The sequence below is a fragment of the Osmia bicornis genome, chromosome 12, assembly GCF_907164935.1.
Source record: "Osmia bicornis bicornis chromosome 12, iOsmBic2.1, whole genome shotgun sequence".
Lineage (NCBI taxonomy): Eukaryota > Metazoa > Arthropoda > Insecta > Hymenoptera > Megachilidae > Osmia > Osmia bicornis.
In genome coordinates this window covers 4,961,482-4,987,487 of record NC_060227.1, presented here as the reverse complement: position 1 = coordinate 4,987,487, position 26,006 = coordinate 4,961,482, and the positions used below count along the sequence as shown (strand labels likewise).

Genomic DNA, 26,006 nt, shown 5'->3' with positions numbered 1-26,006 from the left:
CTATCCGCACCCTGTCTGTACGCCTCGTCGCTTCGAGCCGCACCACCCTCCCGGTCCCGTTTTCTCTCACCCCTTTTCGCGCGTTCTTCCTTTCCGCTCACCGCCATGCAACCCTACGCTTGCAAATTCGATTGGACGAGGACGCGTTTCGCTTCTGGACCGATTCGCTCGTCTCTAACCTCTGTTACCCTTCCGGCCATTGACCAGAGGATGATTTGTTCACAGCCCCTCGTTTCCTCCCTTCTAGCCCGGCTGGCCCATCTGCGGGTCCGATCGAGTCAGTTAACTATGCTAATGGTAATTATCTTCATCAGTGTCCCGTTAATTAACCGATGCAAAACCTCAATCAGTCGCCGGGTCTATCGTCGTTACGGATCAGCTGGCATGGCTTTGCGACACTCGATACGACGAATTGACCCCATTGTCGAATACAGTCGCCAATTTCTCTTTCTCACCCTCTTTGACCTTTCCTCTATATCTACGTCTATGTCTATCCCTTAATTATCGTCGAATTAACGGAGAATATTCTGTTTGAACGTCTTCGTTTAAGCAAATTGGCGCCACTGTTTGAGTGAAGCATCATTTGAAGGGTGGTTTACGTGAAATAGGGTAAGTTTTGATCATTTAAAATAAGTATAATAATTTTTTCGACGAATGGGTGGTAAATAAAAAAAAATTACACGATTGACTGTTTCATAACTATTGGAAGGATGATGGTTCGTTAGGTTCGTTTCAAGACGATTAAAAAGCTAAGAGAATTTCCGTCGAGCGGAAGAGGGAGGAAATCTGTAATGAGGAAGCTGGTAATGAATATTTTAATTGCGATAATTGAGGCGACTTATTGTCCACCGGTCTAATCAGGGGCGCAAAAGAAACCTGAAATTAAGAACTCGTTAAGGCTCCTCATCCCATAAAAGTATCACGAACCATTATTTTTCTTTTTCTTCGTTTTTTACAAACAGGAAACTGGGCTAAAGCGATAAGTGACAATAGGTGTCGGTCTAACTCCCGCGCAAACTTTTAATGAGAAATTTCTCTATAGCCGCCGGATAACGGGTCGAAAAGGACCCTGCTAACTATGAGTAGTATCGAACACTGGTTGTTACTTTCTTGTCGGTCAATTTTCTACTGAAAACTGCTTTTCAAACTCCCCCTTTCCTGAACTCCTACTATAGTCTTCAACAAAAAACTGAAAAAAAAAAGGATACAAAACGCAATAAGAGTAACGATCGCGAGAAAAATCGAGAATCACCATCGTTATCCGTAATTTGTCGGGCGCGAAACGGAAAATAACGCATCGGTAGCGGGGACAGAGGCAACAGGGGGTAGTTTCCGGTGGCCGGTCGTAGCAACCGGGGATCGAAGATAATCGAATCGGGAACGCTCGCATCGGGGCGGTTTAAAATGCAATTTCATAGGTAAATTCATCGACTTCTGTGTCGGGACTTTACGTATTCCCGGCCGTAGCTCTATGCTAATAGCACGCGAACGTGGAAGCTGCGGCGCATAAATCGGGTTAAGCCGCGGTTAGGACCGTACCTCGTTGAAAATAGGCCACAACCTGATCCAGTTACGTCGAGAACATTTATTCTCTTCCATTCGACTCGGTAAATAGAATGCACCAGCGAGCTGCGTGCCTTCAACTTAACCCTTAAATCTATCCGACGAGTTTGCAAGCTGCCCCTTTACTGAATCAACGCGTTTCCTACCACCGTTCACGATCGCTTTGAAATTCGACGAATCGTGCGCGTTGCACCGTAGAATATGGGAATATAATTTTCGCTACACCTCCATTAACACTATACCTTGTCATTCGTTTATAATTCGTGTTGATAATTCGAAATTTACGCGATTCGATTACCATTCGTGACTGTTCCTCTTTGTAAGGTGGTTGAAAAAACATATGGTCGAGTGGTGTCGATCGATCCCCTTGACATCTATCCGAAAATATTTGCCGAAGTAGGTCGCTGAAATTTCAGTGAAACGAATCGTGATACGAAACTCTTTGGTTAACGTTAATTTACATCGGTGAAAAGGTCGCGCGATACATATTTCGTGGTGGAGTCCCAAAAGCGAAAGGTCAGCTCTACGTACGCGAGAGTTTTCGTCGCGACGTGTACGAAAAATCGTGGAAAAATCAGCGAAGGTCAGTGAAAATAAGCGGCTTCGTTCGTGAGAACCTGTGGGATTAATAATTCAACGGGGTCGTTCGTGATGAGCTGCGAAACGGGTGTCGAATACGTGTTCCGGAAGTTGAAGGAGGTCGAAGGATTTTCATGAAGCATCGAACCGCAACCGCATCTTCACGCGAAAGCCGCGTGATAAAACAACGGAGAAAGCTTCGTGAGTTAGAAATACTTTGAAAGGATATTTTACCAACCTTCCTTTCTTTTGGATTTAAAGTAAAGCAAAGAATTATGGAACATTTGCATTTCTATGAAATATTCGCGAAATATCAAAGGTGCTAATGATTTCATACGATCATAGATGGAGGTAAAATAATAATTCCACGGCTGTGTGATAATAATCCCCTGTTATACATATATTCTTTCTAATTTATTACGCGACATAAATCATTACCCTCAGTGGTACACGTTCCTTTGTCCCGAATCTTCCCTTAGGCTCTTCGCGGATTTCATTCTATTTAAAAGCATCGAGAAATTTTCAGCGCGTATTTCGTTTCGCGATTTTTCGAGCGAAATACGCCGGCTTAAATAACAGAATATTGGTAATAACGTGAATTAACAAAATTAGCATTCTTTGTCAAACGAACGAATACCGCATCACGTTGGCGACGTTAAATATTTGCTCTCGTGGTTGGAAAATCATAATGACTACATTTTTAATTATGCTCCTTTTATCTCCCTCTCTCCGTCGTCTTTCATTCACGCTGCTCGTTTCACTAATAACATTTGCTTCGTTCTTATTGTACTTGCAAATATTGCTCGGCATTGCTGACAGCCTAGTCGGAAGGACGATGACAAACATTTTCACGCATGCAAAATCAGTTTGATTTCCCGTTTTCCATATTCGATCGTCGCTGTATCGCGCTCGCATTTCCCATGGAAATAAATGAAAAAATATATACAATATTTGACGAATCAACGAGCGTTCGAAACTGCGCAAATATTGTACCTTGTTAATTAACGATATACGGGTAGGAAGAATGTTTTTCAAAATTGCTTTTCGTAATCCTGTTCGATAAAGCGATATTTCTCAGCACGTACAAAATAACATTGTAAAAGAATTTTCCTCTTCTTTCAGTTTTAAAATTGAACAATTTCTATTATTGTCCTTTCGAACTTTAAACGAAACTTTGTTCGACCAACAAGGAACGAACGTTCGTTCGATTAGATTTGTCGCCGGGACAGGTGACGAAGAATTCCCCAGGTGGTTGATGAAATCCGCCAGGAACAGAGGGAACGACAAAATGGAGGAGTTGTATGTGTGTGGATGTGTATTGCATCAGACGGAATATGCAATTTCCTGGGGTGGCTGTCGGTCTCGGTTGCCGTTATTCCGACGGTCGGCCTCTTTTGAAGTCGACGTTCTTCGAATATTGCACGACCGTGAACGACGAGTCCGCAGGCCAACCACCCTGCTGCTTTCTTCTCCTCATCACGCTTTACGGCCGCTCCTCATATCGGGATTGCACGCTCCATCACGAGTCATCGCGCCATTTTTCCCGGTTCGTCTGGCTGCCACAAATTTCAGGATTATTCCAACCCCCACCCCATCCGCGCGATTTCTCCCTTCGCACGACGACGAAATATCGCGAGGAAACTTAAGAACACCATTTAGGGGGCCCGTAAAGAGTCCAAGTGGTCCGGGAATGAAAATAAAGCCTCAACTCGTTGAGAACGTTTTCGTATTCCGTATATCGGGGAACAACCCCTCTTACGATCGGCCATTAATTTTTTCTTTTTTTTTTCTTAAGTAACGACGAGATTGCGTGGAGGAACCCTACGTTGATACAACGCGACATTACTTTCTATCGTGCTGACTTTTCCTGGTGAATAGACCAGATTGACAGAGTTTCGGAAGGATATTTTCCAGCGTTATTTTTCTACATTAGTGTTGTAGAAAGATTATCAGGAAGAAAAGGCGTTACACGATTCTCAGCGTTCCTGTTTTCATTCAATTTTGAGTTTCTCTAGAAACAAAGGACACCATTCTCCTCGCCGTCAATGTTATCTCTGTGTTCATAACTTGTCTCGCACAGTTACACGCGGATCGCCAGGATCGAGAAAATGCGATTTAAGGTTTTTATATTCGACGAAAGTAGGTCGTTCTCGACCTATCTGAATTTTCCTGCACATCGTTTTATCCTGTCCCCCGGAAAAAATTTGCTTGGACGATGGCGGAGATCGATTCTAAAAGCTTCTTACCATGAAGAAAGGTATTAAACCGTAATATCGACTGGTAAAAGAAAATGTCTTTTTTAAAATGAAGGAGAGTTTCGGAACGTTCGCGTGAAAATATTTGACGTGCAAATAAACTCTTACGATGCAATAAATTGTCTATAATAATTCGACAGGTTCATTGTTGTCGAAGGATATTGCATTTCCAAAGGGTCTCGATAAAAAGAGTGAAAGGGAAAGAAACGATGCACACCCTTCGTACTTGAAGTGGAAACACGAGTATCCAAGGCACACCATTTAAGCTACATCCTTAGATCACTTTAGGGGATATTTCTTTCTTTTTCCCACCCTTCATAGCGGTACGTAATTCATCAGCACGCCACCCTTCACCCCACAATGCTATCAAAGCTCGACGCGAAAAATTCTTCATACTGATAGAAAGAACGATTTAGCCTACAACCACGACGAGTAAAGATATTTTTGTGCCATTTACGAAAGTGGACCTTTTCTTCCCCACGTTGATCCGATCCTATCCTTCCTAAACTCCAGCTCACGATACTCTTTTCCTTCCCTTCCATATTGGTTCTCGGTGGAAACGCTTTCAGGAGCCTCGTAATATGATACAAACTCATGAGAAAGAAGTTCCAAGAGCCTCTCTCAGGGTTGGATGGGAGAAAAATAAACACGATCGTGTAATTGGAAGAGAAATCTCGAGTTTGAACGCGCTCGGCCGCCGAAAGACTTTTATCCATGAATAAAAAAAGATTATTCGCATATTGTGATTAAAATAAGTATCGAATATTTTCCTGTTGAAATTTTTGGAATCCCCTGTTAGGATTCGCGATCCACAGGTTGGAAATTCTGATTCTAAATAAAGAATCCTTGAAAAGCTTTCGCTTCTCCACACAGCTTTCATTCTTTAACGAACAATTTTTCCATTTCTCTGTTCACGCGAAATTCCAACCCCTTTCGTTTCAAGGATCCGGCTGGAAAGTAGGCCAAGATCTTTCTCTCTCGCAAAGGATGCAGGCGCGAGCCCCTCGAAAGTGAGAAACACGAAATTCATCCAGGCCTCCTCACTCTCGTTTTTTCCCCGCTTTTTCGCATCCATTTCTTTTGTGACCCGTCACAATAACGAACAATGCGAGCGGGCTGAAGGATTCCGACAGCAGAACGAGAGCGGCTGTTTGCTTTGAGGGAAAATATGAATGCCATCCTCTTTCAGTTTTTCGCTCGAGTGCACCCTCTTCCTCCTTCGCCACGGTTCACCATCTTTCCGCGAGACGTGGATTTCTCCGAGATGCAAACGATAAATGTTTACCTCAAGTTGCCTGCGAGTTGCAACCCCATGATAAATGTATCGCATTTCGCCGCACGTCCGTCAAACTCGATGAAAAACATCCTGTTTCTACCGAAACGGCGAATCCTTGCCGCGTTTCGAATCCGTTAGTGCTTTCGGAAAACGATATTTTATAGCGCAAGTGATAAATTCGAATCAAAGTGTCACTAGTATATATATTTTTTAAAACAGAATAGTCTAGCAACAGTTTCAAGAGGGAGTTTTGCTAGAGTTTTCAATGTACCAACGAGTATCCAACGGAATGTTCTTTCGTGCGCGACAAGCGCGAAGGGTGCATAATTTAAATTTTCGCCCACGGATAAGCGAAAAGTAAAATTTTTTTTTTCAGCCACCCGTAGTTTCGTTCGGCGATCCGCGAGGGAGTTGATGCAAATTCCCGCTAACGAAAATGGAACGGAAGACCCGGGTCCTTTAATTTCACTGGTCCAACGCGATTCGTTCGTCTCGTATTCGCATGCAATCCGACCAATTAAACCAAATATTTGCTTTCGAGTTTTGCAAGAAGAACACCGCCACAGGCTGGATCCATTGAGACACGAGGAACGGCTAATCTCGGATTACCCTATCTCCGCTAGACCGATCTCTTCCGATTATTAATTAATTAAGCCGGCCTTTCCCTTCATCCGTTCAAGAGCCGCTTAATTAATTGCCGATTCAGGATTGCAGACGCATCCGTCCGCAATTAAACTCGCAATCGTGCAAGGAGAGAATTCTGATGCTACCGTCGAGTATTCCGCTCAACCACTTTCCAAATGTCTTCGTTTCGTGTAGTTAAATATATTATTTTGATTATATCCGAAGATATCGTGAGAAGATTCTTAACGTAGCTAGGAATTCTGAGAATCTTTAGAAGATCTTACAGCATACAAACTTTTTACGTAAGAAGAAATATAAAATTTAGAAACGTACGAGAATCCGAAAATTTCAGGTACTCGACAAGGATGCGGCGTTCTATAATTCGGTTCTTTTGTAGAAGCACCCAATTTTTGTAGAAACGACAGGTGATTTAAATGCAGACAGAGTTTGTTCCAAAAATTGCTTCGCAGCTGTCGGGAATTGGGTCTTGAATATTCCTTTAAGACACTGTCTCCAGGCAGCTACAAGCTAGATCAAACGTCCCGGTTGACTTATATCCTGTACACCGCGTGCTTCGTAAACCAGTCACAAGTAAATGGAAAAAGAAAATTCCGGATGTAGTATGACGTACACGCGGAACGAAGTCGCTTCTCAAGTATGAAATACACCGAGTGGTTGGGAACGTTGAGAAAAATCTGTCCACGAAACAGGATCAAAGAAAAGTAACGACGTTTAAAATGTAACTAGGAAGTTTGAATCGCTTCACGTGGGTGTGTTTTTTCATTATCTTTTAATTAAATGTAATCACCGTTTCAAAGGTTGAGAATTAGAGGGATGGATATTAATAGGCTTTAAAAAACCAAGCGGTTATCACTGTGACATTAATGCTTGATATTGTATAAGAGATTCACCTTGCTCTTTAGCGATGTGAACATTATTTAACTTTATGCCGGACGCTTATAATTTCACTGGCAGCCCCTGTTTAATTAACTGCTGACTTATCGAGGATAATGCTTTGTCGTGGCGAAGGATTTCCCTCGAAAGTGGAGACGAATGAGTTTAATTATAAAGGGATTACTTTGGAAAACGATGGAATTTCATCGCGCCCTTTGGCTGTAATTAATTATCTTCGCTACTGTAAACAGTAATCAACTCGCCTCGAAGTTTTTCGAAAATTCGATATTAAAATTTCAAATTAATCGAACAGGTAGTTTTCGTTTCATGAAAACTTTCATTCTGTATAATTCCTGTACGAAATGTTTACCGAGAATAGAAACTATATAAAAAAAGGGAAAGAAGTACGGAATGAGGTTTCGTAGATATACAAAGAGTCCTGCAAGTTTTTAACGAGACCAGACCACCATAAATCAGAATGGTGGCCGTAGGAGGGATTTATTGTGTAACTTTTAAAGAAAGCTTAGTAGACACGCGTGGATAAGGGCGCGGCAACGGCGATCCAGCAATAGGGTGGTGGAAATCGAAGCTACGACAGTGGGGATTGAAGAGACAGGGATGGAAAATGGTCCAGGAGAGGAGGGTGGTTACTGGAACGGTCGTAGGGTGGTTATGACGCGGGTGTAACCTTGGCAACTCTGCATTCCCCTTTCTCGTAACCGACATCACCCTCTTCGACGCTCTTACCATCCCTTCTCTTCCTTTTTTCTCTCCACTGTTCCTCCTTCCCTCTTTCTTCGATTCTTTCCAAAGATTCTCTTCTTCCTTCTAGTTTTCCCTTCCTTCCTTTCTTATCGTTTCTCACCCAGAATCACCCTTTCTCTTCATCATTCTCCCTCGAATCTCCTATCTGCTTCATCGCCTCATCTTTCTTCTTCGATTCCCTTGTTCGACTACAAATTCCTCCCCTCATCCCTCTCTCGATGCACACGCTTGTCCCGTACTCCCACGCAACTCCAGCCACGTCCACAAATGGAGCAAAAGTGGAGCGTGTTCTTGTTCGAATGCACGATCGTTTCGTACTACCACCTATTTTTCACCTCGCACAGCCCCTTACGGATCCCTACCATCGATCCTCCACCCCTTCGACGATTCACCCGGCTATCTTTTCATAGCTCGTTTATCTTTTTCTTGCGCGACAGAAAGCTACTCCGGGGAGAAAAATATTCGATCGTTCGGATTGCTGGACCGGGATTCGAGGGCGGATCTTGCCAAACGGCTGTTCTACTAATTAATCCTCGGATGGCGGTCGATGGATGTTCTTTTGAATAAACTTACCGCCTACTTCTTTTTGTTAGAACGAGAACACCTCTGGGAAACACGAGGGTGTCGAATCGTCGAGATGAATTTTCAACGCGAATATTCTGCTCGTCAACGACTCGTACACCGACGAAGGAGAGGAAGGAGAACCACCATTCGCGGAGAACACGACTGCGCTCTTAATCTCGTAGAAATGCAAATCGTGTTTAAGCCGCGTTAACGTTTTCGCCATGGCCGCCACGATAACGCGGCCGCAACGGTTGGATCCTGCGTTTCGATCAACACCGCTTTGTTTCCGGGCGAATACCAGGCTACGATACGTTATCGTTATCTTTTGATAGGTGTTTATGCACGTTGCATCGGAAAAAGCTTGCTGTGATAGGCTTGCACGACCCAGGGACAATGTACACGTTTACGAGACTTTGTTGTTACAGCTTTTTTCAAATAATTTACTGTTCGATAAATTGGACATCTGCATATTTACAGAGCTTCATGTTTTTGTTTTCTTTTTATCAACTTCCAGCTTCAAAATTATTCTTTTAATACAAAATACGTTGTATTTTTATTTCTCAAAAGTCCTAAAATTCAACCGCAAACTTCCTATTCTGTTTCTGTAGACAAACTGAAACCTTGGATAGAGCCGATGTTCAGAGTAACGGTGAAGAACACAACGCTCCGTGTACAGGCGGTGATTACCTTTCATCGCGGGGTCAACAGTTACACGGCCGCTAATTTCGCTCGCTGCTGGAACTAGTTGTAGCTCAATTACCGGCATCAAAGCAGTCATCGTTCGACGAGAATCGCGGCCTTCGCCCGTTGAATTTCATGCATGTACTTTCCCGCCTTGTTACATTGTATATTCCGTAAAAAGACACGGGAGAAGAGACGGATCGCGTGTGAATTATTGCGGTACAGACGACGGACACCTTTCCATATTCTACGAACGTTCCGGCGAGGCGTCTCGTTCGTCCGTTCGAAATTACGACGCCCTATTGTTCACAGATTACCATTATTACCATTTACAGGATAGTATCATTATCGACAGGTATTCATATTCATGACCATCTGATAACGGGTAGCCTGGCCCGCGAACGAGAAAGAGCCTTCTCGTTCGATCAGCCTCATCGAATAATCAACGTAACGAAAATCACCCGTTTCAACGGAGGATCCTTACCGGGCTTCGTTGCATTAACGATGTCAATCGTACAGCTGAAGCTGTTCACCATAAGGATACGTATTCATGAACCGATCACCGAGAAATCTATGCTTCGTTTCGGTGCACCAGTAAGGGGACAAACTGAATGCTTTTCAGATGGCGATGTCGTTTTACGACGTTCGTGACGAAGAATGACACGGTTTGAAATGTACTAATATAAGTAATTATCAGAACGGTGAATAACATTTTAAATACCTTTCTACCCGCAATGAAATGAATAATAAATCGTAAGGAATTATATGAAATAATATTCTAAATAAATTTCATGTCGACAGAAGCGATTAGTATGATTAGTTATCAGGCAGAAGCTAACCGTTCAACGGAGCGGATTCATCCGCACAAAGACAACCGGCAGGGTCTACGATCCGCAAGATGACGAGGCAAATGAGCCCGGGCGCAATAATATCGTCAGCTTCACGTTGGGTTTATTGCACCGTCGTCGTCGGCCTCTAGCCGTTTGCGCGAGACTTAATATCGTACGCTGTAAACCGTCCCGCAATATCGAGCCGACTCGTTTCCGCGGCAATTCCCGTTTTCGCTGACACAAACGGAATCGCGTGCGCACCGCGCGTGCATGCCTGGCCAAAGAGATATTTGTCTGTCGTCGATTTGGACGCGCGAGCCAGGAATTTGTATCGGGAACAATCGCGTTGATCGATGCTCGAATACTCGAACACCGTCGTACGAAATCGAACGAAATAATTTTGGCTCATATTTTACAATGATTTTTCCATAAGGAATAACCCCATTTATGGTATACCGCGATTGCAATCATACCTTATATCATCGTGAACTTATTCGAAGAGAATGATTACAAGGTTCGCGTATTATCCATTATTCACCATCAAGGTCTAACGAATTTGAACGTTAATTATCGACAAATATGGCGATGGAAGTACAGTCAGGATTTTTTGTAGCTCATGAATCGAGCGGAGAAACGAGTTGAATAAAAACGAAAGGATCGATGGAAATTCCCTCGATCCATTCCCGAAGCCATTATCTCGCGTAGCCGAAACGAGGAACGTGGAAGAGGATTAAACGAAGCACTCGATTCACTTGGCTCACCGTTGACCGGAACAAATGGCCGTTTTAATTCAATGTATCAAAAGCACCAGCGACACTTTCGAGTCGAACAGCTCCCTCCTCGTCGCGCTCTTCCGTTCTTCACAGCCCCTCCGCAATTCCCGGGGCTTTGTGTGTTTTGACGGGGGTGCTAACTGACCCCGTGGCTGTCGGGGTAGCGAAGCGGAGCAAGCGGTAGGAGGGTTATGCTCAAGAGCAGAAGAGGGTGGCATTAGGTCGAGGTCACCAGGACGCTGAAGCGATCGATGCAGCTTGCCAGCCAGCCAGCACCACCCACGCTTCAACCCTCTCTGCTTTCTCCCTTCTACGAGCCCATCTTCTCCTCCGTGAAACCCAAATACCAGCTTTACCTCTGATTTTCATCCACCAACAGCATCCCCCTTTTTTTCTCTCCTTCGCTCTTTCACCGAGATCGAGACTCCTTGTGTCTCTATTTACGTCTACCACCATTTAGCCGAAAGCAACAGGGATGCGGTTGAAAACTCGCGTGGTTCAACACGTGGACGTTCTACATTCGAGCTACGATCAGCTGTTTCCCCGGGACGCTGATGCTTCTGGATTTCAACGTGCTTCTACCCCCGACAACTAGCCACCCCTTCCATACACCGAAATTTATCTCCTTGATAAAATGTTTTATTTGAGAATTTATTAACGCTTGTTAAAGATCCTTTTTTAAATAAAATATAATCTCTGTATTTGAATGAAAAGAATTATTGTAAAATTTAGAATTATTGTAAAATTTCTGTTTCTGTGTCTTCTAGCCTCAAGCTCACAGGAACTCTACAAAATAGGTCAACGGACGAAAAACACGAGATACTAAAGCCGCGTTTTTAAGGCAAGCGAACAAGCTCCTTCGTAAAATCGACTGGGTAACTTCAGCGAGATCGTAAAGGTAGAATTTACGAGAAAGTAAAACTTCACTCTCGGACGATAATGTCCCGGTTTAAATGTTCCTTCATCTTCTCTAGCGCTGTAACGTAGCCGCAGCTCAAATAATGATGAAAATATTCTCGATTCTGCAGTAGTATAGTAGAATTGTAGAAAATAATGATGGTAACGAGGTGATGAGCAGACAAAATGCCCTCTGATCTTGGCCGCGATTAATTATCGAATCAAGGGAATAAAGCAGAGGAAAATCGCCTTTCGTGGCAGCGTTCGTTTGTCGTGTGTTTCGTTTCTAAGGCCTCTTTTTGGATACTCTACAACTTCCGTCCTCTCCTTCTGCTCTGCGTTCTCTTACAAATGTCCCGGTCGTTTTGAACGTCGAACCAGCCGTTTCCACGTCGTATAATTTCAACGGTTCCCCTGCCAAACTACGCCAACGGAAGCGAAACAGTGACGTTTTTTGCGATGACGCCGGTTCTGAGAGTGGCTTCCGCCTGAGAGAACGCGACTCGTACCATGCGAACAGGTTTAACGCGTTATGACGTGAGTACGGGCTTGGAAATTGGATTGCAAACACGCTGAAGAGACTGTTAAAATGTTTTAACCCTCTCGCATAGCGAGGATTTAAATTCCATTTTCATTTCTCTCTTTTGCAATTTTTTCAACGACGAAAATCATGATGCTTTGAACTTTTAGAAGAAAAACAAAACGCCTGCATCTACCGAAGACGATTCTTATATCTCTTCGGAGCTCGATTTACTAAATCCAAGGTACGATGTTTTTCCGATAAGAAAGGGGAAATAAAGTTATTAATTGACTTTGATCGTTAGGGTTACAAGATCGAGACACGAGTGTTGTGTCACGAAGGACACGAGAAAGAATTTGTTAAATCTTTTCGAGGCGTCTTCGAGAAATTCTGATCACTGTCGCTGTTCCGTGAAATCTGACCACGTCGACAAAAAATTACGTAAGTGATGTAAGTGTTATCGGAATAACACGATGTTCGAATTAAAATTTTTTAAAAAAACTCTTTTAAATAGTCCAAGTTCCAAATTTATAAATCTCCTCCTCTAAAAGAACTGCAAAATATTTTCTGAGAACTCGTTGAAAATACCACATAATCTTTCTACGAATACATTTCAGTATCTGAAAAAGTAAGTAAAGACACAACGAGCCATCGTGAATCGAGTTCTCAACATCTTCCAGGTTATCGTCAGCAGAGAAAGTATGAGGTAAATTACAGAATGTTCCTTAAATTGCATGTTCAACAATGCTTTTATAAAAGTAGGAAATAAATTAAAAATGTCAGGAAGTTAGACATTTCGCGGGAAACAATGCACATTGTTAGTAACAACTAACGATGATAATACAATAGACACGCGTATGACTGTTTTAACATTGCAACTTTCGTTTTACGTCATTCAACGTCGTGTATTGTATTTTTCGATAAAAATATCTGCTACGCAAGCAATGCTATCAAACATGTTTTGGGCTTTGAACTTTAAGCTGGCTTTTCAATTCGTTTTTCGAAAGCGTTTCGTTTAATTATCAGAACAAGTTCAGAAATAGAAACAAAGGAAGGAAAATGATTTTTCTCTAAGACAACTGAAATGAAATAAAAAATATAAGAAATTGTGTAATTGATTTTTGATACACATCTGACGACTAATATTATTACAGACCCAGGTAACTTTCGTTACGGAGAAGTGTTTCAGCAGCGGTGAGGATCTTAACGGGAAATCCCTCGTGAAACTTTGGTAATTATCCGAAAAGTTGAGCGAGTCACGTGCGCGCTCTTAAATCACGTACTCAAATCATTATAACGACACCTAATGCGCTCCCTTGATAATAGGGGTGGAAAAAGCACGCCACGAATAATCCGTGCGATTCGTCGGAATAGCAGAAAATGTGAGTTATCGCGTGTCAAATTTCATAATATTAATCTGTTTGCGTGCTCGGGTTTTGGGGGTTGCTATTCAGCTTTTGACATATTTTCTGTCACCTTAATAGGATTACTACCAGCTTGTGAATAACATTGGAAATAATAAAAATTAGTCGCTAATTAAACTTGTGAATCGAAGCTACATTAATAAAACTACCCCTAAAATCATTGACTTTCAGACAGATGTACGTTCTTCAAAACCCTGTCTATTTTATTTTATTTTATACATTTCTACACTCCTTTTAGCAAGATACATTTCTGAAACTTTCCTTTTCTCATTGTTTATAGCGACTCTGCGAATCTGATCGTTCCCAAGGCCCGAGAGCCCGCAAACTCGACGCGTCTCGAGCCGCTGCCCCTGATTCCATGTATCTCTTCCTCTTCGCGTTGTTCCTGTTCGCCTACCTGTTCCTTAGCAAGGAACGCGACAATTTACGAGTAACTGGAAGCGGGGCCAGCAGCTCGACGAACAGCCAGACCTGCGGAAAGCACTCTACCGAGATCCTCGCGAAGGGGCGGTAATTTAATCCCGGGACGTTCGTAGTCGAAGCGGACGAGGATCGATCGGAATCAGCGGAACAACCGCGGCCCGGAAACAGCAAAAGCAGCGTGGTTGTTCTGTATCACGATAAATCGGCCGTGCCACCCTCGACATCCCCAGAACCACCCCTCAGAGCCACCCAATCGGAACGTGCGATTCCACGCGATTCGAATTTATCAACTGTTCAACTGTTACGAGACAAAAAGTCAAGTTATTCCTATAATTTAATCTTCCCTGATGCGTCGCTTTCAATCAAATAAATCAGCAAACCGAATCAATTAGATTCCTTAGGCACGTTTACAAAGTGAACGACGAATCGGAGAAAGAATACAAAGGACGTAGAATACAATCGAAGCTTCAAACAAATCGTAGGAATTCTTTTCTTTCTCTTGGCTACAGGTCGAATCCGGCGGAAACACCGGAAGACGGGTCTCCAACGTATCCGATTGACCGAAGAAAAGTTACTTTGAGACGACGTCGACGTCCATCGAAGCGGCAAAGGCCACTCAACGTGCACGTTTATCAGGATAGTCGGCTACTCCAGGTCGCCTCCTTGTCCAAGGATCATCGTGTCGGTTCGAGAGAGGTGCGGTTGGTGGAACAGAGATCCGATCCGGCGAGATACACGGTCAGGTCGGCGAAAAATTTGATTAGATCAGAAGAGGGATCGTCTACACGACAGTACGACGATTCGGATGATCTCGATCGAGCTAGGAGATCGGACAAGCACTGGAAGCTCGATAGAACCTTCAGGGAACGATGTCGTCCCTCTGATAATTCCGTTTCCAAACTAATGGCTCGTCCCGGGTAATCAGATCAATTATACTTATCCGTGTAAAGAGATATTGCAACAGAATTGCAAAATAATTGATTTCAAGGAACAGAAAATATATTCTACTCTGACTAATTATCGAAATATGAAAATATCATTTTTAATATCTTTACATTTCACAGTCCAGGAAGGGACGGCGATTGCGAACAGCTAAGAAACGAAGGGGTTTATCCGAATCTAGCCTACCTAATGCAACAGATGCACTCTCGTCCACGAGAACGAGGCGACGATCGTGCATTTATCAGCGTGAACGACGGCGACAATTCGAAGCGAGTGTTCCCGTTTCAAGCGACCCCGAGCGGTAACCTGAAGATCGTTCCCAATCAGGTAAATGATCGATACGGCTCGATCGGGGTTGCGTTCAGCGAATTTTTTGAATGTTACCCTGAAGGCAGACGCGTAGTCATTCTAGGTGGTATTCGAGTCGAAAAAGGTCAGCGTGTTAGTGGCTGATCCACGACACACCAAAGTGAACGTCAAAGCTGAACTGAGTAGATCCGGAAACGAGCTAGCCGGACGTTCGTCGGAATCTTCGACGCGACCAAGATTCATCGATCTTCCACCGGGTGTCTCATCATCGACTATCAATCAATTGCAGGTAACTCCTCTGTCATTAGTCTTCTTCGTTTTCCATGTAATGCCATTCGATCGACTCTTTTGTTAAGGCAACCGAAATACCTTTTCTTCGGAGAGAAAGAATAATCAGAGGAGGCAGAGATTTATCCGGCTGTCTTTCTGATAATCCAAGACAATTCATTCGTTTCGCGAACTGTTTAAAGGTGACGCTTGTTATCTTCTGAGAATATTTCACGTTTAATCAGGCTCAGAAGAAGCTGCCAGCTGTCGAGGGCAAACAGAGATCCACGATGCACCCGTTTAAGGCGAAGCTTGCTCAAACGGAGATGACAGAAGCGAAGCAACAGCAACAAGCGACAGCGTCAACGTCTTACGAGATGCCAACGTTAGAGGAGGTGCCACTTTCAGCGTGAGTTTTGTTCATCAGTTAAGCCGAACCGTTCCTCGAGGAAAATGTAAACGGAAAGAGGGTCGACGTAATCTCGCGTGCGAGAAAGAAAAGCGACAGAGTTTTCCATTTTCATCGCGTGTGACCCGTATTTTTCTTCTGTCGTAACGAAAAGCCCTGTCGTTCGACGACGGATAACGCATCGATTCCTTCGGATATTTCCCAATAACGCCTGATCACCGCGTAATTTCTTGCAGACTCGGATTTACGAGCGAACAACCGATCGATTGGGAGAACATCATTCTCCCGGAGAAAACCGACCTGTATCAGGAGTTGGCCAGGCGTATCACAAATTACAAGTAAGCTTATAGTTGTATCCGATCGGTGTAACAAAGTTAACCGGCAACGGCGAGGATTACGGGCTAAATTTCACGATCGATCTTTTCGAGGAACGCCGATTGTATTGTGCGAATCGATCAGGACGAGTTCCATTGTCACCTGCTCGTGCTGCAAAGCTACAGCGGCTTCTTCGACGAGAAGAATTGCAAGGAGATCGATCTAACCGGGGTAAGTTATTGCGCTTTTTGTCCGGGAAATAATGCTCCTTTCTATACGGGACAATGGGATTCGCTGGCAATATCCTATCAAACGTATGAAGACAAAATGTACCTTCCTATCCTATTCGTTTAACGAGAAAACAGCATCCTCAAAAGGAAATATACTGTAATTATTAAAAGGAATTTAACATGTTCGCTACTAGCTATTAATACTCAATTGGAATTGGACAGAATTGAATTCTGATCTATCTGCAAATTATGCAAATTGAAGGATTTGTTTACCGATAGTAATTTTGCTATTCTAACTCAGCATGGACACAATTTTGACGCTGATTCGTTCAGAAATCAGATTAATACCGTGAATACGCGAGTGAATTTTCGTCATTTAACGAAGGATATTGAACGAATCCGAATACGCGTACTGACGAAGTTTCTGCGTTCGTCAATACACTTAATGCTATCGTGTCGTTCCACGCGCGGATCCCACAGCAATTTATTTACGCGACAACACACCGGGAAACGATGCCCCTTCCGGTTTTCCTGTGAAAAGCGACGCAGGTATTATACCGGTGCACCGAGCAAGATGTATTACCGGCTTATCGGTATACGGAACCTGCTGCAGTCTACCGAATCCCGAATAAAGTCCCTTTGTTCACGCGATCCGATTTTCTGCCCATCGCCCTCCTTCCCATCTGTCTATCCATCCGTCGTCTCTGTTCAATGAACGGACCACCCTTCGCGTTCATCTTCCACCTGCCGATACACGTGCTTCCTTCCTCTACTCGAGCCCTCATTTTATTCTCTTTTGCATTATCTTTCCGATAGAACGACCGATCCGTTCAGATTCCGCGATCTTGTGCATCGAATTTGCCTCGAGACTAAACTCGTTGATCCGTGGAGACGAACGTTGACAACGTTCGCATCGATCTTCGTGACCGTGGATACACGATAGAGAATATCTCAGGAAAGATTGGCAAAGAAAGGGGTTGTTGGTGAATTTTTGAATATTTTATGCGATGGTAGGAGGACAAGAGAAGATTGAGTTGTCTTCGAATCAAGGACAATAATTCACCGACATTGACTCTGACCGACGTTGTATGTTTAAGGAATTTTGTAAGGAATAAATATTTATTCGACCAGGAATAGGTAGTGGGATCTAAGTAAAGCTATTTTCCTAAACATCGACTATTGGATCGTAGGAGTTTCAACCCCCTCGAGGAAATAAATACACAACGAACGCGAGTTAAACTTTCTGGTTCGAATAAAGAAGGAGATTCAATAAATCTTCGGTAGAGAAGCTTGAAAATCGCCAACTAGGCAAGGGGGTGCTACCGACCCCAATCTCTTGTGTCAGCATCCCGTTCTTCTGGCCCCTCTATTTTCTGTCCTTCAACAGTGACTCGGTGGGCTCGAAGCCAACTGACCTTGAACTCCTTTCCCTGTTACCTAGCCACGGCTATATTTGACACCCTTTTTACCCGAGGGTGAATAGCGTGCCTCCAATAACCCGCCCTTTTAACAATTGCTCCAAGAAACCTTGTCATTTTTACCCTACACTCTTATTATCGCGGAGCTGGCAACATTCCGTTGCCTTTCTCGTGTCAAGGAGACCAGTAATTAAAACTGGAGAAGTGTACATACACGTCGATATAGGACGATACATATGAGCTTTGTGTTTGATAATGATTCAAGCTTGGCTCGATCTTTTCTTTACACAAGATTTTAATTTATAGAAGTTAGATATTAATTTTGTTATTTTAAATTAGAACGAAGTATCCTCGAAGGCGTTCTCGATCATTTACGACTGGATGATCAGCTCGCAAAACGACAGCTATCGCCTTCTACAAAGGGACAATATCTTGGAGGTCTTTACAGCTGCACAGTATCTCGGAATCAAAGGTATGCTTGTAATTTGAAATGACTCGAATCGAAAGAATCATAAATCCATAGACTTCCGTAATTCGTAGTTCGTTATTTTCAACTTGCAATTCCAACGATTTCAAATACGTTTTTATGTTTCAATACGATTTACGATCATCTACTGATTTTAACATCAGTTTGAAACACTGACTTAACACCAATCGCGTCGTTTATCAGCTCTTTCATCAAAGATGGATATAACCTTCGACTACTAGCACGTAAATCTAAATTTCCCTTCGTTTTCGTTGATGCGACGGATTTACGAGCAATGATCCCTGTTTACATCGTACCTCCATCGCGGCTCTTCCACCTTTATCGATCCATCGAAACGCGACTACGTTCTATAATATATGGCCGATCCTTTCTAACGCGCTTTAAAACTTCCGACCCGATGTTGGGAAAGAATGAAAAGTTTTCAAGCACGATAGGCTTCCGGGAGAACTCTCGATGCCACCGCACTTGAATACGTCACTGTCCAACTCGAAACTTCGATAAACCATACGAGATTCGTGGCAAATAGGAGATACGTCGCGTCTACGAGCACGAGAAAATGTAGGTTCCATCTTGGAAAGTTGTATCAGTGAAACTTTAACTTAGGAAGAAGTAACCGAGTCACGGGAAACAGATACAACGATTGTTATATTTCGGTAGAATTTTGAAACTGTAATCCACCGTCATTTTATTTTTAACATTTATTAGAACTGGAAGAACAATGCTGGGCGTTTATAGACAACGACGAATTATTCACAGAAGACACCGCCTTCTTGTTATATTTAGAGGCAAGAAAAATCAAAAACAACGCAGTTATGGAGTTAATGGTACCCAGGATCATGAAGTTCTTCCTGATACTCGTCAGCACTAAAGACTTCCTAGAATTATCCGTCGATGAACTGGGTCTTTTATTAAAGTCCAACTATATTTCTGTCAATAGGTACACTTCTTATCCCCTTATCGATTGAACAATTAGGAATACGTAGTTTATTTTGAAATCTTTAATCAGTGAAATGGAAGTTCTGATGTCTGCTGTTCGATGGCTGATGCACGATTGGGAAAATAGAAAACAATACATGTTGCAAGTGTTAAAATGCGTTAGATTCGGATTGATTGCACCATGGCAGCTGGTGGATGTTAAGAGAAATCCAGAAAATCCCGAATTCATGGAACTCATGTCTTATCCCGAGGTGCAGAAGATGGTGGACGACGGTTTAGCGTGAGAATTGTAACAATATTTTGAATGATTTCATTAAAAAATGAAATATTCTGCGAGATTGCGATTGTTTTCAGTTTCGTCATCATTAAATACTGGTATGGCAATCAGACTGAAGATTATTACCATTGGATCGATTTATTGGGACTGTCAGAGCCAACCAATCGAAACTGGGCCGGAGAGGACAAAGTATCTCGAATTTATCTAATTTAATCGATACTCGAACCACTGATAAATTTAATATTCTCATAAATTTTCTTTAAGAACTATGTGACCTATCGAGAATTTCTACTTTATCTCGAGGAGTACCAGAGAACCAAAATTTCAGAATTGAAAAATCGAAGGAATCGACCCAAACCCATTCCTCCGAATTCACCCCCTAACGATTACGCACTTCCACCCCCTAGAACATCAAACGATTATGCACAGAGCTCAGGTAGCTTCGGATTTCTAATCAAAACCGATTTCTTTTAAAATTAAAGGGAATTCTTAATTAAAATGAATATTTTAGGCGATACCCCTGCAATTCATAACGATGCAGGAATGCATCCAAGGCATTCGAAGGTTGCCAGTGGAAACTATTTACCGATGGAAATTCCCGAAGGCATGATGATGCCACCGAAATTTATGAACGAGTACCTGAGCAGCTTGGAAAGAAGCAAAGGGGTGAGTAACCCTGGTGTGGGCACGAATAGAAGATCGACGCAGTGGCATCAAAATGGACGAATTCAGTGATCGATTCGCTGAACTATTTTTTTTCTTTTCTATTCGTGTTTCGAATGAAAACTACTATTTTTCATATCGACGAATAGTAGAATTCAGAGATTGTGTAATGAAACTTTTAGCTCGTACATATTATATACATATCGTGTATCGTATATTTATCAATTAAACATGAATTTATAAAACACGTCTACGGTATTTCGAAGCTGACGCGATCTCCTAGTGATTCAGGTGAAAATAAAACTCGATGTCGAGAGAAGGGAAATGATTACGAACGGTGAGTCGTTTTGCGATTAAATCCCGTGATGAGAAGGCTCGTCAGATTCGCCCGTTTCAAAAGTTTTCCTTGCTTTCAGGGATTATATTACGCGGTTATCGTCTGAGAAATCTCGAGGTAAGCCGCGTGCTTGTAAGTGGAAATAATGATAAATCTTGCCCAAGAAATGTCACGGAGCTGTAGTCAAAGGTCAGAGTTTATGTTGCTCGAAATCCGTGCGTTTAATGCCGAAACCCTTGAGTAATCGGGGCAAATACCATTGTGCGCCGTCGAGGCTCTCGTAGAAACTGCACTTACAGCGTATAAGCTCTTACCTTGAGATTACATCGACCCCGTAACAATTCAGTTTTCATTCATTACACAAAACAGTCGTATCTTCGTTCATCGATCATCCGATTTTATTGAAATTCATCGCGTAAACGCGTTAACCATTGGCGCTGAATTTAATTAAAAAATTATTAATAAACACAGAACGAACAGAGGAACGTTGCCTCCGTCAGTAGATTCACCGGAGGCGGAGAATCGCTGAAACTCGCCTACAGATCATCGACCACGGAGAAACGTGTACAAGAACAGTGTAAACGTGGTGTGAACTTGCCGGTAACTCGAATGCTACTCGTAGAAAGATTCCCAGAAGGAACTTGAAACGTTCCTAGTTCGACAGGGTGTTCTCTTTTCCCCCAGGATGCCGGTAAATTCGATTACGAGAACCGACAGGAGAAGAACGCGACGGATGTTTGTCGATGCCAACAGCGCGAGTCGAATTTGATATTTTCCACGAGGAAGCAGCAGCAGCAGCAACAACACCAGGGAAGGTGTAAGAGGGAACCGGAAAAACGAACGGCCTCCGTTAAATCGGAAGAGGAAGCAGCCACCACGATACAGGCTGTGTATAGAGGATTCAAGGCTCGAAGAAAATTCAACGAAGTTAGTTGGATTTTTCACGCGAAACTTTGCTCGTTTCCAATAAATTCGTTTGATTTTTAATTTTAATACGTTGTTTTAAACACACCGTTCGCCTAAACGACAGATAAGGAAATCAACATCGGAGGAGAAGCGGAATATCAAGAAGGTAGCGGAACTTTTAGCCATTCCGATGGACGAGGCACCGCGCAATCCCTCGAAGGATACCATCAGAATTTCAAGCAGCTCAGCGAATCAAATGAGAAACGAGGAAGACGTTACACCAGGATCGTTAAGTCCCAGGAAAAATTCGAAGGAACAATCGATCCTCCGGAACAAAAGTCAACGTATCGTTGGAGATCAATTGGATCATGTAAAATCAAAATTTCCCTAATACCATTAGTTCAGTGAAACGTGGATCCTAACCGTTCCTCGTTCGGATAAATCATCTGGTATATCAGGAAATTGTGTCCTATTCGGATTAGGATTACAATCCCTGCCATAATAATTCTGTTCATGAGAAGATTTTGGAATCCGATGTTCTCAGATTGACGCGAGTCCACCCACTTACGAGAAAGAAAGGAACAAGCGAATTCTGCAGAACGCGGTGAATCAACGGGACGTACCAAAAGCTATCACGACTATAAAATCACCGGTGTCTTTTTCAAACTACGACGAAAAAACCAGTTCCCCTTCGGATAACACGGACACGGATGATCCTTTCTCTCCTCGAACAGACGCGAAATCGACGCTCACAGATTTCGACGAACGCGTCGTAATCGATGGAAACGCAACGAGAAACGATGAAACGAATTATCAAGACGGTGACAATCCGCGGCGAGTGAAACCGGGTATAAAGAACGTTCCGATTAGATCCGTCAACTACAAACGACCGCTGTAAGTATCGTCGTTGTTAATTGTTCTTAACAACTGAGGCCATGAATGAGTTATCTTAATAGAAGCTTTGAATTGCATCGGAATTACTTTCAAATTCATAAACGAAACCGTATCAAGGTGGACAAATCGATCGATACCTTCCTTTTAACCTTTTGCGGTCTATGAATCCCACGCAACGAGCTGCTAGCAGCTCTGAATTATTTAGGAGCAGTAATACACGCGGCTGGAGTAAAGTTATTTAAGAAGGAAAACGGAATAGTATTTAAAAGAATACTACTTTCACTTCACCTTCATTCTGCAACATTTAAATTGTTAAACAACAGGAAAGATTTAGATTTGGCTAGTTTGAATCATCAGTATTCCCGAGAAAATGAGTCAGATGTTTGCAGACCGCAGAGGATAAGCAGCAGCATGTTGAGTTCGAATCCGGACGGCTATTATTTCGACAACTCTCTCTTTTTCCCCGATCGAGAATCGATCCTGGTGTTCGGTGGAGTCGATCCCCACGAGGAGTACGGTCGTCACGGGAACACGGGCAAGGACATATACAGATTTAAACCTGACGAGAACACTTGGGAATTCGTGGGTGTGATACCGCAAGCGCGACACCATCACTCGGCCGCCTATCTAAGAGGTCGTATTTACTTAGTAGGTGAGTCAAAAAATGACTAAAACAACCGTGCAACAAGAGACAGGATTTATTTTATTCCTCTCTTTTTACGACGAATAAACTAGAGTTGAAAAATATTCTCATTCCGTTTACGTGGCGCTTAACGGGAAAACTCTCGCGGGTACATAATCTTCTTTACGACTTTGTTTTTTTCGTAAGAAGATTCATTGCACAATAGGAGACTGTTTCTTTTCACGGCGAATTAAAAGTATAGAGAGAGGAGAGAAAAAGACTGAAAAAATATTGTCAGGAGGAGCGGATCCGCTGGAAGACAAACTGCACAGGAAGAGCACCGCGGTTGGAAGCATGTGGAGTTACGACCCGACAACCAGGACTTGGTTCAATGAACCCGGCATGCTGACAGCCAGAAAAGACTTCGGACTGGTGGTCAGCCATGGGAAAATGTACGCCATAGGAGGGCAAGGCAGCAACGGGATGTGAGTCGTTACACAGAATAATTATCTAGCTCCTGAGTTTTCTTTCAATTTTCCTCGCTATTTATTTCTAGCACTCTGCAACGCTAATTGCCATCCAATTTAAGTCTAATCTTACACGCAAACGATAAACGCTGATTTCTATGCCTTTTCAGTATGACCGATGAGAAAAAATATTTTAAACATACTTATTGATTAATGGATTACTAATCGTCATTGATCTGCGAGTAAAACAATTCGGCTTCGTAACGTGGCAAGAAGCAAAGGGGTCTGATAACGATTCTAATGGATAAGCTTGTTTTCAGAGCTTTGAAAACAGTGGAGGCTTTCGATCCATCGAATTCTACTTGGAAGGAGATGCAACCGATGCAGACAGCCAGGGTGGGACCAGCCAGTGTGAAATATAGAGACCTAATCTGGGTTGCTGGCGGCATGACAAAATCGAAAAAAGAGCTGTTCTCGAAAGACGTGGAATGTTACGACCCGATGAAAAATTTGTTAGTCGTTTTCGTGACTCTATACCCCCCTTTGATCCGAAACGAAACGCGTTAATTAATGATTAGATTGATTGATCCCTTTCACGAGGTATGTAAATACAAAAATGATTATTTAATTCGCCTGCCTAGATGGTTAAAAACGGTTCCTTTGAGGACACCTAGATGTTTTGCTTCCTTTTACGTTGTGTCGGATTGCCTTTACGTGATCGGTGGAGCATCGACCACCGAAAACGGAACCCAGAGCATCGACACCATCGACGTGTGGAACGGAAACGATTGCGTTTGGAGAGAACACGCAAACATGTCGATCGCGAGACACGGACATACTATCGGGTCGATAGGTTAGTTTTAACGATATCGAGATACCTTACTAAACTATTGAAACGTTTTATTGACTCATCGATTAAGGTTTGAACGCTTCAAAAATTGCTGACCATTTTAATACGATACTGTTTTTAGTTAGAACTGTATTTAACCCCATCACGCATAGTATATATGTAATAATTCTGCTTATTATAAATAATCATCTGATATTCTTTTATGAAAAGTTATATAGAAATACACAATTACTATTTGCAATGTATAAAATTAAGAACAGTACATCTATAATTCCCATTTGCGTAAGAAGGTTAAATAATAGAAGCTTGAAATATTATTTTTCTGAATATTCGTAACTCACCGATACGATGCTCGTCTTTGTTTCGCCAGGAGACCAGTTGTTGATCATAGGAGGTGTGACTACGGTGTTTATGAAAACCTTGAGCAGCGTCGAATGTTATTGTTGTGATATAGAGAAGTGGATGAAAGGTGTTTCTGGGCTGCCACATGCTGTTTCTGGTCACGGAACCGTGTCCTTACCGCCAGCAAATCTTCTGATTGATCACTGAGTAACTGAAAATAAAAGATCATGTTTGTCTATGTTATGCGTTTAATGGTCGACACATTAAACAATTATCCCATCACTGCCATTTATATTTTATAATTTTTCTTTTTTCATTATAGATTTTAATTTTTACACTCGTTTGGTTATACATTATAGAAGTTTATATGATTTTATTTAAACAATGCTTAATAACGAATAAAATAACATCAGAAAAGTTACCTTTCATGTTCATTCGACACGTGAATCGTCCTCAAGAAGATCACAACACAACAATAGTGCCAGCGCTATCTGATGGTGGCTGAAGAAACTAGAGAAACAGAAAATTGCATCTTTGAAAAAAAAAGCAATTTCTGTGTATTAATAACAAGTCTAGAGCATTCTACGCTTTAAAAGCAGCACAACGAACCCTATCATAGTTTATTAAGGGTATTAAAATAACAAATAAAAGTATTTCATTCAGTGGGCACTGATCTGCAGCATTAATGGAATTGTACTGACTATATGCTTTCAAAATATTTAATATTTACTAATTTCGTATTTGGTATTATACTGCTAGTATAATATGTGCAACATATTAGACTTATTCTTATTCTGTGCAATAATATCGCTTTAAAAGTCGAGAAATTCTCAAGTACGTACCGTGCCACCGTAGGTCGACAGCGTCGTAAAGCCAATGTTTTGATTATTCGTACTTCTTTCCATCTTCATTGATGTCAATAGGATAAAGATACTTCGACGTTGAGATTTGATGGACTTAATTAATGAAAAACCTTCTCACAAACAGTATAAATTTAGAAAAATTAAGATCAAGCCGGAACGCGTGCACTTTCGATTCAGTTCCATTAGTACTTGGCGTCTCCGCTAGGTAGCAAGAACAATTCTATCTCAAGGCGGTAATTTTAATATAGTAAAAAGTCGCTCACGTATCGAAAAAAGAAATTTGATTTTCATGGTGAAAACTAAAAAAAACCAACGAAATATGTATATAATTTTTTTCGTAGAGTTTTCTAGGAGCTTCATTTTTTGTTTGAAACTTTTTTCTGTAAAATCAATATTTTTGGAGA

The 26,006-nt window shown here is 42.3% G+C and overlaps 1 pseudogene; it reads left to right on the top strand.

The window, feature by feature from the left end:
- Positions 1–12,211: 12,211 nt before the first annotated feature.
- LOC114873976 lies at positions 12,212–24,946 on the top strand (annotated as a pseudogene).
- Positions 24,947–26,006: the final 1,060 nt, after the last annotated feature.